Source organism: Rhinatrema bivittatum, chromosome 17 (assembly GCF_901001135.1).
Source record: "Rhinatrema bivittatum chromosome 17, aRhiBiv1.1, whole genome shotgun sequence".
NCBI lineage: Eukaryota > Metazoa > Chordata > Amphibia > Gymnophiona > Rhinatrematidae > Rhinatrema > Rhinatrema bivittatum.
The window spans coordinates 1,292,247-1,298,246 of record NC_042631.1 but is presented as its reverse complement, the minus strand read 5'-3'; positions in this window follow the sequence as shown (position 1 = coordinate 1,298,246).

Here is a 6,000-nt window from a genome sequence, read left to right as displayed (position 1 = left end):
AATGCATATACAGCATAGTTCTCTGCTTCAATGGCAGGGGAGAAGAAAAAAGGGTTCGCACTCACAAAGCGGGGTGTAGCTGGCTTGTTACGGCGGTTACTACCCCAAACCAAATGTGTCTGATACTTCACTTTCGATGCATATCCAGCATGGCTCTCTGCTTCAACGGCATGGGAGAAGACTGATACTACACGCATTTCCAGCATAGCTCCCTGCTTCAACAGCAGGGGAGAAGAAAAACAACCAATAAGGACTGTATAACATAGTATGGGTAAAACAAATAAGCATGGGTGTAGCTTGCTTATTGCGGCGGTTACTACCCCTACCACCCCTAACTAATCAAGCTAGATATTTCAAGGGTGGGGGTGGAAGGGAAATAGAACCAAGAGCTAAGAGAAACAGATAAGTAAGAGAGAAAAAATGTGTGAAGCTTGCCGGGCAGACTGGATGGGCCGTTTGGTCTTCTTCTGCCGTCATTTCTATGTTTCTATGTTTCTATGCTGAATATATAGATAAGCATAGTTTAATGGGACAAAGCTAACATGGATTTACCAAAGGGAAGTCTTGCCTCCAAAATTTGCTACATTTTTTTGATGGCATAAATAAACATGTGGATAAAGGTGATCCAGTTGATATAGTGTATCTGGATTTCCAGAAAGCATTTGACAAAGTCCTTCATGAGAGACTTTTTAGGAAATTGTCATGGGATATGGGGCAGTGTCCTATTGTGTGCTGCCAACTGGTTAAAAGATAGAAAACAGAGAGCAGGGCTAAATGGTAAATTTTCCCAATGGAGAAAGGTGAATAGTGGAGGGCCCCAGGGATCTGTTCTGGGACACTACATTTTAATATATTTATAAATGACCTGGAAATGGGAACAAGTGAGGTGATCAAATTTGCTGAATGCACAAAATGATTCAAAGTTGCCAAATCACAAGAAGATTATGAGAAATTGCAAGAGGACAATGCAAAACTGGGAGACTGGGCATGCAAAAGACAAATGAAATTTAATATAGACAAATGCAAAGTGATGCACTTAGGGAAGAGAAACCCAAATTATAGCTATAAAATACAAGGTTCCACAATAGGAGTCATCACTCAGGAAAAGGATCTAGGTGTTATTGTTGAAAATACGTTGAAATATTCTGCTCAGTGTTTGGCAGTGGCCAAGAAAGCAAATAGATTGCTAGGGATTATTAGGAAAGGAATGGAGAATAAAACAGAGAATTTCATGGTACAACCTCATCTTAAGAATTGTGCACAGTTCTGGTCACCACATCTCAAGAAAGATATAGCAGAATTAGAAAAGGTACAGAGAAGGGCGACCAAAATTATAAAGGGGATGGAACGATTCCCCTTTGAGAAAAGGCTAAAGAGGTTAGGACTCTTCAGCTTGGAGAAGAGACAGCTAAGGGGAGATATGATAGAGGTCTATAAAATAATGAGTGGAATGGAATGAGTAAACGTTTATCAGTTGTTTAATCTTTCAAAAAGTACAAAGACCAGGGGACACACAATAAAGTTACTGGGTTATATATTTAAAACTAATAAGAGAAAATATTCAATGTATAATTAAGCTCTGGAATTCATTGCTAGAAGATATGGTGAAAGATATTAGTGTAGCTGCGTTAAAAAAAGGTTTAGACAAATTCCTGGAGGAAAAGTCCATTAACAATTATTAAGGTAGAGTTGCACAAAACCACTGCTTATTATTGGGATAAGCAGCTTGGAATCTCTCTACCCCATGGGATCCTGCCTGGATTGACCACTGTTGGAAACAGGATACTGGGCTTGATGGACCCTTGGTCTGACCCAGTATAGCAAGTTTTATGTTCTTATGTTCTTATAATGCAGTAGCTTCCTTTTCCTGAAAGCCATAACTCCATGTCAGGCTCCTGTCTGCAGGGACTTCTGTCTCCTCAGGGCTGTAACTCCATGTCAGGCTTCTGTCTGCAGGGACTTCTGTCTCCTCAGGGCTGTAACTCCATGTCAGGCTCCTGTTTGCAGAGACTTCTGTCTCCTCAGGGCTGTAACTCCATGTCAGGCTTCTGTCTGCAGGGACTTCTGTCTCCTCAGCGCTGTAACTCCATGTCAGGCTCCTGTTTGCAGAGACTTCTGTCTCCTCAGGGCTGTAACTCCATGTCAGGCTTCTGTCTGCAGGGACTTCTGTCTCCTCAGGGCTGTAACTCCATGTCAGACTCCTGTTTGCAGAGACTTCTGCCCCCTCAGGGCTGTAACTCTATGTCAGGCTCCTGTCTGCAGGGACTTCTGCTCCTCAGGGCTGTAACTTTATGTCAGGCTCCTGTCTGCAGGGACTTCTGCTCCTCAGGGCTGTAACTCCATGTCAGACTCCTGTTTGCAGAGACTTCTGCCCCCTCAGGGCTGTAACTCTATGTCAGGCTCCTGTCTGCAGGGACTTCTGCTCCTCAGGGCTGTAACTTTATGTCAGGCTCCTGTCTGCAGGGACTTCTGCTCCTCAGGGCTGTAACTCCATGTCAGGCTCCTTTCTGCAGGAACTTCTGTCTCCTCAGGGCTGTAACTCCATGTCAGGATCCTGTCTGCAGGGACTTCTGTCTCCTCAAGGCTGTAACTCCATGTCAGGCTCCTGTCTGCAGGGACTTCTGTCTCCTCAGGGCTGTAACTCCATGTCAGGCTCCTGTTTGCAGAGACTTCTGTCTCCTCAGGGCTGTAACTCCATGTCAGGCTCCTGTCTGTAGGGACTTCTGTCTCCTCAGGGCTGTAACTCCATGTCAGGCTCCTGTCTGTAGGGACCTCTGTCTCCTCAGGGCTGTAACTTCATGTCAGGCTCCTGTCTGCAGGGACTTCTGTCTCCTCAAGGCTGTAACTCCATGTCAGACTCCTGTCTGCAGGGACTTCTGTCTCCTCAGGGCTGTAACTCCATGTCAGGAGTTCTGTACCCACATTCTCATCTCATTAGAGCTCCTCCATGGGAACGCAGCTGTATTAATATATGGAAAGTGCTGTTTTGCTTGTCTAACTTGATCTTTACTTCTTTTTCTCCCCATTAACTGTCATTCTCTACTCTAATTAACCATGTGTCAGCTGCAGAGAGAATGTGGGACTGTAGGCTGAAGCCTGTAGAGTAGCAGCCTTTGGAGATAATGGGGAAAGACAGAACATAAAAGAACAGAGCAAGAGAGAGACAAACACACACGCACGCGCACATACACACACTCAGTTCATGTACTTTCCTCTTGGACATTTATTAGCAGTTGCCATGGCAACAAAAGCTCTCAGGCGATTCTCCCAGATGATATTAACACCAGAGCTGACATAAAAAACCCCTCTCAGGTCATCATCCCCCACTTTCACCTGGATGGTAATACCTTGCCTGCTTCCTTAAGACCCAGATAAATGAGCTGAAAAGAGAAGCACAGCTCCCCATTATTGAATTAAATTAATCTAGGCTGGGTTCTGTGGCTTCAGCTGCAGATGGGTTCCTATTTCCTGGAGATGGAGGAAATCCATGTGCATCTGGTAAAAACAATCTCCTCCTGCTGCTATCAATCCACAGACAATAATGAAATTATCTGGATCTTCAGTAAATAAAGAAGAGACAACTACAACCCTCCCCCACATTCCCTACAGCTCCCTCCACTGCCAGTGCCCACCCCATTCCCCACACTCCCTCCAGAGCCAGCTCTCCTCCACCATTCCCTACAGCTCCCTCCAGAGCAAGCTCTTCTCCATCATTCCCTACAGCTCCCTCCACTGCCAGTGCCCACACCATTCCCCCACACTTCCTCCAGAGCCAGCTCTCCTCCATAATTCCCCACACTCCCTCCAGAGCCAGCTCTTCTCCATAATTCCCCACACTCCCTCCAGAGTCAGCTCTCCTCCACCATTCCCTACAGCTCCCTCCAGAGCCAGCTCTCCTCCATCATTCCCTACAGCTCCCTCCACCGCCAGTGCCCACACCATTCCCCACACTCCCTCCAGAGCCAGCACTCCTCCATCATTCCCTACAGCTCCCTCCAGAGCCACCACTCCTCCATCATTCCCTACAGCTCCCTCCACTGCCAGTGCCCACCCCATTCCCCCCACTCCCTCCAGAGCCAGCTCCCCTCCATAATTCCCCACACTCCCTCCAGAGCCACCACTCCTCCATCATTCCCTACAGCTCCCTCCACTGCCAGTGCCCACCCCATTCCCCACACTCCCTCCAGAGCCAGCTCTCCTCCATAATTCCCCACACTCCCTCCAGAACCACCACTCCTCCATCATTCCCTACAGCTCCCTCCAGAGCCAGCTCTCCTCCAGCATTCCCTACAGCTCCCTCCACCGCCAGTGCCCACACCATTCCCCACACTCCCTCCAGAGCCACCACTCCTCCATCATTCCCTACAGCTCCCTCCACTGCCAGTGCCCACACCATTCCCCACACTCCCTCCAGAGCCACCACTCCTCCATCATTCCCTACAGCTCCCTCCACTGCAAGTGCCCACCCCATTCCCCACACTCCCTCCAGAGCCAGCTCTCCTCCATAATTCCCCACACTCCCTCCAGAACCACCACTCCTCCATCATTCCCTACAGCTCCCTCCAGAGCCAGCTCTCCTCCAGCATTCCCTACAGCTCCCTCCACTGCCAGTGCCCACCCCATTCCCCACACTCCCTCCAGAACCACCACTCCTCCACCATTCCCTACAGCTCCCTCCAGAGCCAGCTCTCCTCCATCATTCCCTACAGCTCCCTCCAGAGCCAGCACTCCTCCACCATTCCCTACAGCTCCCTCCACTGCCAGTGCCCACACCATTCCCCGACACTCCCTCCAGAGCCAGCTCTCCTCCATAATTCCCCACACTCCCTCCAGAGCCACCACTCCTCCATCATTCCCTACAGCTCCCTCCACTGCCAGTGCCCACCCCATTCCCCACACTCCCTCCAGAGCCAGCTCTCCTCCATAATTCCCCACACTCCCTCCAGAACCACCACTCCTCCACCATTCCCTACAGCTCCCTCCAGAGCCAGCTCTCCTCCATCATTCCCTACAGCTCCCTCCAGAGCCAGCACTCCTCCACCATTCCCTACAGCTCCCTCCAGAGCCAGCTCTCCTCCATCATTCCCTACAGCTCCCTCCACTGCCAGTGCCCACACCATTCCCCACACTCCCTCCAGAGCCAGCTCTCCTCCATAATTCCCCACACTCCCTCCAGAACCACCTCTCCTCCATCATTCCCTTCAGCTCCCTCCACTGCCAGTGCCCACCCCATTCCCCACACTCCCTCCAGAGCCAGCTCCCCTCCATAATTCCCCACACTCCCTCCAGAACCACCACTCCTCCATCATTCACTACAGCTCCCTCCACTGCCAGTGCCCACCCCATTCCCCACACTCCCTCCAGAGCCACCACTCCTCCATCATTCCCTACAGCTCCCTCCACTGCCAATGCCCACACCATTCCCCACACTTCCTCCAGAGCCAGCTCTCCTCCATAATTCCCCACACTCCCTCCAGAGCCAGCTCTTCTCCATCATTCCCTACAGCTCCCTCCAGAGCAAGCTCTTCTCCATCATTCCCTACAGCTCCCTCCAGAGCCAGCTCTCCTCCATCATTCCCTACAGCTCCCTCCACTGCCAGAGCCCACACCATTCCCCACACTCCCTCCAGAGTCAGCTCTCCTCCACCATTCCCTACAGCTCCCTCCAGAGCCAGCTCTCCTCCATCATTCCCTACAGCTCCCTCCACTGCCAGTGCCCACACCATTCCCCACACTCCCTCCAGAGCCAGCTCTCCTCCATAATTCCCCACACTCCCTCCAGAGCCACCACTCCTCCATCATTCCCTACAGCTCCCTCCACTGCCAGTGCCCACCCCATTCCCCCCACTCCCTCCAGAGCCAGCTCCCCTCCATAATTCCCCACACTCCCTCCAGAACCACCACTCCTCCATCATTCCCTACAGCTCCCTCCACTGCCAGTGCCCACACCATTCCCCCACACTCCCTCCAGAGCCAGCTCTCCTCCATAATTCCCCACAC